Here is an 11,382-nt window from a genome sequence, read left to right as displayed (position 1 = left end):
TTTGGGGTTGGGTTTGTACGTTTAGTACATTTAGCATTATTTTCTCCATATTGTACTCTCATTTGTTGACTCATTTAGTGAAATGTCGAAGCCTCATTTGCCTGTGGTTTTTCCCTCTTTGAGGGTTTTCCACATAAAATATTTATGTTCATTCTTCTCCACTTACTATTATGGTGTCTATATGAATCGATCCCCAACAAATAATTTGTCGGGTGTACCTTGTATTTAACAAACGTGTTGTAGGAGCCTTATCCAAGAATCGATGATCAATTGATGAAGGGCCAAAATAGGACCGATGTCGGGATGACGTGACGAACTCCCAACTTAAGGAAGCGACGACATCATATGAGCATGCATGGGATGTCACGACGATGCGACGTATTCTCCATGTAAGCATTCACGTTTAGACTTCAAGTAGGATTTGTTCTCCAAGTTGGAGTCTGATTACTTCAGGGTTATTTTAATATGATTAGAACTCTAACCTAAGCCTATTTAAAGGATCCATTATATCCATCTTATACATGCCAATCAGCAAATGCTTTTTCTTTTAGGATGACAAAATGTAGTCACATATGAGTTTTGGAGAGATTTTTCATAGTAACTATAGATAGAATTTTGTTCTCGAGTTAGGAATTTATTTTTAAGGTTTGGATTTGTATGTTTAGTACATTTAGGATTATTTTTTCCAAATTTTATTCTTATTTGCTTACTCATTTAGTGAATAGTCAAAGCCTTCTTTGTCTATGGTTTTTCCCTCTTTGAGGGTTTTTCACGTAAAATATTTTTGTTCGTTCTTCTCCACTTTTACTATTTCATTGTTTATACATATCGATCCACAAAAAATTAGTATCAGATCCATGTTTAGCTTCCATGGATAGACTCATTTAGAATGTCAACGACAAAATTTCAGTATCGAGAAGTTTGAAGAACCACAAATTTCAGTTTCTGACAATTTTGGATAATTACATAGTTAGCTGATGTGGCTGAGGAAAAGGGTGATGATTTGTCACTCTCCATATAATTTGATTAAAGGTGGAGTTATGTCGGATGTCAGACATATGTCTGATTTAGAGAAAAATCTCATCCCCTTTTTAGTCTTGATAGATGACATATTAGTCTTTCAATCAGTTTACTTATTTCTGATTAGACTAAGGACATGTTTAGGTTTATCTACTAATATAAGTTGTCTTTTTGTATTACGATCCGACCACGTAATATCGTTTAGTATTAATTTAAATATTAGGCAACCAATGAGCGGCATTTGCTTCCATTTTGATTTACGTGCAAAATACATATGATGACAATCATATAAACTATATTAATATAATCAATAAATTTGTTTTATTAACCAATCAGTTCGAAGAAAATTACAAGCTTGCAAATGAATATACTACACTTAGGGTCACCAGATCCAACATATATCTTGCCTCGGTTTCAAGCATTTGCTAAATGGGAATACTATGACTGGCTCCTTGATTGGAAGCTAGAATATTACTATCAACCTCGATAGACACAGCATGATTTCATTCAACCGACATAGTATATCTATATGAAAAATAAGGTCAAATTGGATTAGAAGGCATCACACTATCACAGGTTACTATGACATGTATTTCTAGACTCAATTCACGCTACATTTAGTCTTAGATTCGACTAAACCGTAACTTTGATACAACTAAATGTAACACCCCTTGCTCGACTTGATCGTCGAGTCCGAGCTATAAGATGTCATATTTATTGCCTGAGCAATACTGTAAAAAGCAATATAAATAAATCATTTAAACATTCAAACATTCCATAATCACAATTATCACATTCTATACAAACTTTTTTTATACTCAATTGAGCTTAGGAAACATGAAATAGGACAAAATTGCAAAGTTTTCAAATTTTCAAATTAAGTATCGATACCATGCTAAGTACTAATACTATTTTGAGCTTTGATGTTCAAAAATATAAAATTAAAACTAATGTATCGATACTAGTCATAAAGTATCGATACCTTCTTCATAGTATCAGTACTTTACCTCTGTATTAATACCATTTTAATGTTTTATATTTTAAAAAATTAAGAAAAAATGATAAAGTACAAATACCCTTTTTTATGTATCAATACCTTAAAGAAAAAATGTCAAAAATCTACAATTTGGTCCTATTTATTCGATATAGCAAATGATCTTTCGTGAGCTCAATTGAATGTGATAACTGTGATTATAAAAGGTTTGAATGTTTAAATGATATATATATTATAATAGTATCTTTCATAAGATACTATCATCTGCAAAAAATTAAATGTGTCACCGATAGCCTGCTTCAGCCTACCCTTGCCTCTTTTGTTATTTCCTCACGCTTAGAAGATTTAAGCAAATGCAAAAAACCCTCTGCGTAGATTAAGAATAAATACGGGCTTAACGAATCCCCCTGCCTCAGCCTTTGAGAAGGCTGAAATGCTTCGCCTTAGACCCCATTAAAAATCACAAAATAAGACACTGTAGATACATAATTCATCATTAGAGAAACCCAATCATTACTTAACCTGTAACATCCCTAACCCTTATCCATTGACGGATCAGGGTTAAAAGGTATTACCAAACATATCGGAACATTTCACGACCACTTGACAATCATAAATTATACATCGTCATATCATAGTCAAATATCATCATAAAGTCCCTTTCTTAGGTCAACGAGACCTTAAACATGCATTAGGAAGGGGTCGGGACTAAACCGAACATATAAAAAATTTATTTACGAAACTTTGAAAAAAAAATTCTTCAAACAGGGGCACACGCCCATATGGCTAGGCCGTGTGTCTCACACGGCCGTGCCTTAGACCATGTCTTAGCTCGTGTGCAACAATGACTTGGGTCACATGCCCTGTCACACGCCCATGTGTCTGGCCCGTGTGCAAGTCTGACTTGATTCGAAACTAAACATTTAAGGACACGGTCGAGACACACGGCCATGTGCTCAACTGTGTAGGCAATTATAGGCCATTTGTAAGGCTAATTTGCCCCCCATTTGGGTCCTCCCTACAAGTCCAAAATCAAGCATCATATATACAACATTTTTAGCTAAATTGAACTCCAAACATGTATCAATCAATCCATAATGTCATCAACCAATTTCATGTTCATTCTCTATAACAAAACATACCAAAATCACATCTCAAACATTACCAAATTCTCAACTATGAACATACCAAAATAACCATTTCACTTGGCCATATATATATATCTCAAAACATATCACATTATTTTCCATTTCAAACTGTGTTCAAATAACTAATGCACCATCAATGTTATACTCATCATTTTACCTATAGGAATATGAACCATAAGTAAAAAATACATCCAATATTTACCTCAATGTTCAAGCCGAATCATATAACCTATTACACCATACATATAAACCATGAAACATACTTCCCAAAATAAGCTTAATACATAACCAAGTATATACAATATTAGCATCATGATTAAGCCATTTTCACATGGTTATATATATACTCAAATCAAAATGAACCATTTCAAAACTAGCCTATACATGCCACATAACAAAAAACTCAAAGCTTTTATTTACTGAAGCGATAATCGGATAGTGTGATGATGTCTCCTACAACTTCCAACCCGAGCAAGTCTCTAAAACTCTATAGACATAGGAAAAACACAAATAGTAAGCCTTGAAAGCTTAGTAAGCCATAAGCAAATAAATCATTTCAATGATATTATAAAACAATATCACTAAACTGAATTTAACAATCTTATGTCTGAAACATAGGACCACAATTTCATATAACGAGCAGGGATGAGTGTTCGATCGAATCAAATCGAATCGAATGAAAAAATTTCAAGTTAATCGAGTTGACGAATCATATTTTATCATCCTAATTTGATTTGAAATTTTCTCGAATCGAGTCGAGTGAGATGGAATTCGAATCGAATCGAATCGAATACATTTTTTGGAGTTAAATTTAAAAAATAATTTTGGTTCCTTGTAACCACTGTCACCAATCATAATAAAATTTATCCACCGTAGTCAATTTTTTTATTACCTTTTATCACCTCATAATTTATTTATTAATCTTTTATATACGGGTTAGCTTCTTTGCTTGCTTAGTTGTTTCAATTATCTTCATATTGTTGTCACTTAAAAAATATATTAAATGTAAAAATGTGATTTTTTAATAAAAGTTATTTTAAAGATAAAATATGAAATCGATACCAATATAAAATTTTAACAGGAATATTTTATGGCGTCATTAATAATTCAATTTTAATATAAATATTCAATATGACTAAACAATTCAATAATATAAATAATATAAAATGTGAAATTTAATTAATAATATAAATAGTAGATATAAATAAAAATATTACTATTAATGTTTAGGGATTTTTTTAGGATAATTTTGATTTTTTATTTGGGAGTAAAGAGTGAGAAGTAAAAGTTTAGGGGGAAAACAAAAAATTTTAGAAAGTAAACGTTTGAGGGAAAGTAAATAGGGGGAGTAAAATTTTGGAGGGTAAATATTTAAAAAAAAAAGTAGGGGGATGGATTTGGGGTAGATGGGGGTGGGATAGGAAGGAAGTAAAAGTTTTTTGGGGGAAAGTGGGAGGGAGTAAAAATTTAGGGGGAAAATAAAAATTTTTAAGGGTTTTTGGGAGTAAAACTTTGAGGAAAAGTAAATGGGAGAGTAAAATTTTGGTGGGAAATGGATTTTGGGTAGATGGGGGGTTGGGATAGGAGGGGAGTAAAAGTTTTGGGGGAAAAGTGAGAAGGGGTAAAAGTTTTGAGGGAAAAATAAAAAGATTTGGGAGTTTGGGGTAAAAATGTAAAATATTATAATTTGATATTCGAATTATTTGAATTATTCGAGTTATTTGAATTTGAAAACTCAACTCGATTCGAACTCGAAATTCGAAAAAAATTCAAGTTGACTCGATTAACTCGATTCGTTTAACTCGAAATTCAAATTTTTTTTCAATTTTTTCGAGTCGAATTGAATTTTGCTCACCCCTAATAACGAGCATATATAACATATCATTCATTTATATACATTCATATCATTCGTTGTCATTTTCACATATGGTCTTATGATATATACTCACCTTTCATTTCTGAATTTCATAAACAAATCACACGTACCTAGATCAAATACAATTTCACATAGTTATTCATTTCTCGAAATGCCCGTTGAATCGTTCAGAATCAATAAGGATACTCAACTAGCTCATAAGCTCGTACAATGCCAACAACTCAGATGTGGTCTTACATGTAATCAAATATCGATGCCATTGTCCCAGACAAGGCCTTATACGAAATCATATACGATGCCAATGTCCTAGACATGGTCTTATACATAAATCACAAATCGATGCCAATGTCCTAGATGTGGTCTTACACGATAACACATATTGGAATCCTATGTCATGACATATGTATCCTATTCTATTCCTATGGTTCGCACGGGACTTTCAGACGTCATATCACTGTCGATGCTTTCTCAATTTCACATATTCATCTTCAATCCATGGTAGGAATAGATTCTCCAAAACTCAATTCAATTCGGCATCACATATGTATTTCTTTACAACTCAATTCAGCACATATAATATACATATATACATTTCAATTTAACAACATTTATTTACTTATGAACTTACCTCGTACTAACACGAACGAACAGGAACGACTATTCGACAATTTTTAACTTTAGATTTGTGGTTCCGGAACCACTATTCTTGCTAAGGTCTAAACCGGGCTATTACATAATCCCAATCGACCCATCATCTTCTCCAAGAAGACCCACTTTTCTCTATCATAGTCTTTACTCATATATGATTTTAAAGCGAAAGAACACTGACAACCATCCCTTTTCTTTTTAAATGAATGCAATATCTTATATGCTATAAAAATGTTGTCTGTAATTTGTCTCCCTAGTACAAAAGCTCCTTGATCTTCATCAATACACTCATCCAAAACCTGCCTAAATCTATTGACCACCATCTTAGATATTATTTTGTAAAGAACATTACACAGGCTAATTGTTTGGAATTAAATCATGCTTGTTGGAGAATTAACTTTTAGGATGAAAACAATGTTTGTGTTATTAACTTTTGCCAATCTCTGCTTGCTATTGAGAACATTAACATAATAACTCGATACCTCTTTCTCTATTATATGCCAGTAGCTTTGGAAGAATAAAGCCAGAAAGCCATCCTCACCTAACGCCTTTAGTGGTGCCATATTTTTAACTACTTCCACAATTTCATCTTCCTTAAACTCGACTGTCAACTCATCATTTATGCTTCCACTGATACAAGGCTGAACCCTCATCAATACATGATTATTATCTTATGTAGGTTTTGATGTGAATAACTCTTTGAAATAACATATTGCAATATCTACCATATCGTTCTCTTAATTAACCCAATCACTATTCCTATTCTGTAGCCCCCTTATTGTGTTTCTTTTCTTTCAAGATGATGCAAAACTATGGAAATAAGATGTGTTTCGATCTCCAAAACACAACCAATATTCTACTCCCAAAATAACTTCTTATCAGCTTCTAGAGTTAACGTAAGCTTTATCTTAGTTAGTTCAGCCAAATTTTCCTCATCAATGACGCCCGCATTCAACTAATCTAATCTAGAATTCAACAAGGATGTCTGACATTTTCTGTCCAAAAGATTTTTCTTTGCCCAATTATTCAATTTTGAAGGCACATCCAACATATCTACTTCCTACCACCTCCTTAGCTCAGTCTCAAAATCATCTTCAATTACCTAATTTGAATTAAGTCAAAACTTAGCTTGTCCTCTCACTCGATGCTTCAGTTTACTGTCAATCATTTCTACCAAAATTGGACAGTGATCAGAAACAACATAAGTAAAATGTTTCACCCTATATCCTGAGAACATATTCCTCTAGTCCGAGTTTGCCACCCCTCTATCCAATCTCTCTCGAATATTAGTCCTTGGGAGCCTGCCTCTTTCCCAAGTGAACCACTGCCCTGACAACCCTAGATCATTAAGGTTACGCTCGTCTAACACTTGACAAAAAACCATCATTTGATTTTCATCTCAATTGGCGTTCACTTCTTTTTTCAAATGAATACAAAATTTCATTAAAGTCCCTTATCGATAGCCATGGCAAACTATTGTTTCTGCTTAATTGTCGTAATAAATTCCACAAGTCCCCCTACAATATTCCCTCGGTGACCCATAAAACCCTATAAGCCTCCATGTTGTCATACCTTCTTCTTTTTAAATCCCTACATCAATATGTGAAGCTGAAAATTTTCTTAACTGGACCTTGTAATCTCCTATCCAACCCAAAGATAAACCACCTCTAGACACCATAGCATCCACATTAATACCATTTAGAAAACCACACCTTCCTAATTTGTTCCACCCTTCTTGCATTAACCTTTGTTTCTATAAGAAACCATAATTAGGGCTGAACATGTCTCACTTTATTTTTGAGACGCTTAATCGCCCGCAATGCCCCAGTCCACAGACATTCCAACTTAATGTTTTCATTATTTTTGGTCGGTCTGTTTAACAGCAGTCATCGGTATGTCAGAAGAAACTCCCGAATCCTTTGAATCTCTCTTATAAGAAACAATTAGATTTGTCAGATACATTCTTTGTCTTTTCTTACTATCTGCCATCCAAAAAGGGCAATCTCCATGTCTAACCCGCTAAAGTTTGTCCCTTTTTGCCCTATCACTCCTTTCCCTTTCCATTCCTGATATAGACTGGAATTTTGGTTGACATCGAACCTCCTATCCCTAATACCGCCCTCATATCCAATCCCACTGATTTAGCTACTAAATTGTCCTCTCTCAACCACTTACTAACCTCCATTGGTACCTTTCTTGGGGGTGCTCTTATTGACAAATCCCAACCAAAGTCTACTTCTTGTGAATCTAGTGATAATTTAATTGGATAGAAACTTTCCCCATGCCCAATTTTCCCATAGAGGAAACAGAAAAGTGAGATTTTTTTCATATTGGAATAGAGCATAGCTCGAGCTATTTTGGCCAATGGCTAGTCTCTTTTTCCTCTTCAGATCTTTCCGAACGTCGAATTCACTTTAACACTCAGATACTTTTTAACTCCTCTAGTTACCGAAGTTGCATCATATTCTACAACTCTCCAATAAAAATACCCAATTGACGCGCCATTCCTTCAAACATAAATCCCATCAGCAGGTTGTGAATCTGAACCCGTAATTCTGTAAAGAAAAGCAAAACTTGCAACAGTTCTTTCCTTTTTTCTACCTAATGGAATAAAATAAGATGTCTGTTGAAAAACCAATGTGTGCCCCGAAGAACCTTCTTTAGGTCTATCTCATGGTAGAACCTAAACAAACTCATCTTCTCCCTAATAGTTGTAATGAATATTCCACCCACTGGCTGACATAGTTTTGGCAAGTTGATTCCACTACAAGAAAACAGACTTTTAGCGGCGTTTTTTTTTGCCTTTAGCGGCATTTCTAAGCGCTGCTAATACTTTTAGAAAGCGCAGCAAAAAATGTCGCTATATGCAGCGCCACAAAAGTTGACGGCGTTTTTTAGAAAAAAAGGCCTCTAAAGACCAGGACCTTTAGCGGCGTTTTTATAAAAGCGCCGCTAATGTTCTTGGTCTATAGCGACGTTTTTTATAAAAGCGCCGCTAAAGTTCTTGGTGTATAGCGGCGTTTTTTATAAAAGCGCAGCTAAAGACCAGGACCTTTAGCGGCGCTTTTATAAAAAACGCCGCTATACACCAAGAACTTTAGCGGCGCTTTTATAAAAAAACGCCGCTACAAGTCTTGGTCTTTGGCGGCGTTTTTTACAAAAGCGCCGCTATAGACCAAGAACTTTAGCGGCGCTTTAGTAAAAAAACGCCGCTATAGACCAAGAACATTAGCGGCGCTTTTTAAAAAAAACGCCGCTAATTTGCCCAGTTTTGCAATATATATTTTTACACCTATATCGAACCCTCTTGCAAGAAATTCAATAAAAAACAGCAAATCTACCATAAAATCCAACCCAACCAAAACACGCAAATTTAAATAATACAAAATTATACAAAAAATATATTATATAAATTGGAAATGAATATTCAAAATATTCTTAAAATAATGTTAAAAGTTCCAAGAAAACATGTCTATGATGGCGAATTTTGAAATTGGTGGAACATAGTCATCATAGACTGAAGCTGCTGTTGGAGTTCATTGTATTTCCTGTTTTGCTCCGCCTCCCTCGCTGCTGCCTCTGCTCTAAGTTGAGAAATTTGCTCATCTGTGTTAGCTTGTATCTGAACTATCTGATCTTTTAACCTCTAAACTTCAGCTTGACTTTGACTCCCGGAAGGCATGTATTGGTGCGAGGTGGATCCAAAATATTGGGTCGGGTTAACACCAGATCCTTGAAATCTAACTCGACCATACCTTTCAGGACCCAAAACTTCATTAATAATTCTGTTATCAATATCCTCAAAATTAACAGAACTATCAGTCGAAGCAGTCGCTTCATACTCTGCCTTCTTATCTTTTAGTTTCTCCTAATAAATCAGTTAAAGAGTTAGAAACGAAATATACAATAAAAAAGAATACAACATAACATTATTTAAATTACACTAATAAAAACGACGAATTAAAACATTATAATTAAATATTATAAATATTTATAATGAATCAATTTTTATTTGTTAAATATACCATAATTTCTGCAGCCTCAGATGACATCGGAGTTCCATCTTTTTTCCTGTGTGTAATGTCAAAAAGTTGAAGGCGTCCAACTTTTTGACCAGACGAGGCTTCCTACAATATAGTAGTAAAAATATTATTTAATAGTAAAAAGTTATTAATACTTGATAGATGTAATAAATCCATAGTACCTCGGCCTGAGCAACACAAGCAAAACTTTTCGACCCTGCCGTGTGCGTAAATTTTTGTTTTTGCCTGCTGCTTGTTCCAACTTGCTCACGGTCCTACATAATGAAATTATTATTACGTATATAGTAAATACTGTAAATCGAAAAATTTCTAAGAGTTTGCAAGTACATAATACCTCTCCTTTCTTCGAATTCCAAAATCGAACCGCATCTTCCCATTGGTACCTCAGCATTCCCGGTGGGACATTTTGTAATTTTTCTTCGAGGCTTATGGGTTTTTTAAAATATTCTTTTTTCAAAATGCTTTTATTGTCTCTCCATTTTTTACCCAATGCCTTATTGATATAGGCATCAGAGACCTCTAAAGCAAACCTATCCTAAAAAACACAAGTTTAGGAAGTAAATATAAATGAAACTTAAACAAAAGTATTATAATTACATTAACGTTTTGTTACCTTAATATTAGAGAGAGCTTGATTTTTATTGCTATCAGGCATGTTATGCCATGATTCGTAGTTGATGGGCAATAGATTGGCATTTCGTGCTATAATGCCCAAATAGCCTGCTAAAAGTCGAGCTTCTTGTCCAACAGGCTGACCATAGCTGTTTCTAGTTACTTTGACACGCTCGACAGAATTTAAGTTATATAAATCTGTTAAGAGCGTACGTCCTCGACCTCTGCGCGTCCCACCATTTTCAGCTGAAAAATAATAAATTATTACTATATTGAAATTTAAAAATAAATCAGTAATAAAATTTAATACAATTTGTAAAATAAACTTAACATTACTTTGAATTTCCACAGACTCGTCAAGTGTCTCCGGCACGCTTGAAGATCCAACAACTGTCTGCTGTTCAGTACTTACTTCTTCCGAATTGTTAGTATTCTGTACAATACTAAGATCTCTTAATCTTCTTCTAGGCATTTTTCCTGCAACACATAAAATAGATAAAATTTTAGTAAGAAATAACAATAATAGTAAATATAAAATAGTTAAATTATATAACATGACCAATGTTAATATTGTAACAATACATATAAATAAAAAATCATAAAATCTTACTACATCATAAATCGTAAATATCTTCGTCTACATCCTGACGAACTCATTGAAATTGTGTACTAGTACTAGGGATATTTTCATCTAAGTCTTGTTCTGGAAAAGGCAAAGTTTCTGATCTTTCATCGATGTCATCTCTACTTCCATTCCCCATGTCAAACAAGTCTCTAGGGGTGTTTCGGAGTACAACGTACCAACCCTCATCAATTGGATCTTTCGAGTAAAAAACTTGTTTAACTTGAGAAGAAAATACATACGGCTCGTTTATCAAATGTTCTCCAGTGTGAATTAATCGAGAGAAATTCACCATTGTAAAACCAAACTGATCATTTTTAATTCCGCGAGCAGTATTAGCATCAGCCCAATCACATCGAAATAAGACAACTTTCCATTTTCCATAATAATCCAACTCAATAATGTCGGTTAGAAGTCCA

General features: G+C 33.9%; 1 long non-coding RNA gene across 1 annotated transcript; it reads right to left on the bottom strand.

The window, feature by feature from the left end:
* Positions 1 to 10,548: 10,548 nt before the first annotated feature.
* Positions 10,549 to 11,124, bottom strand: LOC107956504 (uncharacterized). Its single transcript, XR_001700133.2, has 3 exons — positions 10,952 to 11,124; positions 10,678 to 10,818; positions 10,549 to 10,587 (listed from the first exon to the last, which is right to left on the bottom strand). It is a non-coding gene; the product is annotated as an uncharacterized lncRNA (long non-coding RNA).
* Between the last annotated feature and the right edge of the window lie 258 nt (positions 11,125 to 11,382).

Source organism: Gossypium hirsutum, chromosome A07 (genome assembly GCF_007990345.1).
Source record: "Gossypium hirsutum isolate 1008001.06 chromosome A07, Gossypium_hirsutum_v2.1, whole genome shotgun sequence".
NCBI lineage: Eukaryota > Viridiplantae > Streptophyta > Magnoliopsida > Malvales > Malvaceae > Gossypium > Gossypium hirsutum.
The sequence above is the reverse complement of the archived record's forward strand: the minus strand, read 5'-3'. Positions and strand labels throughout refer to the sequence as shown.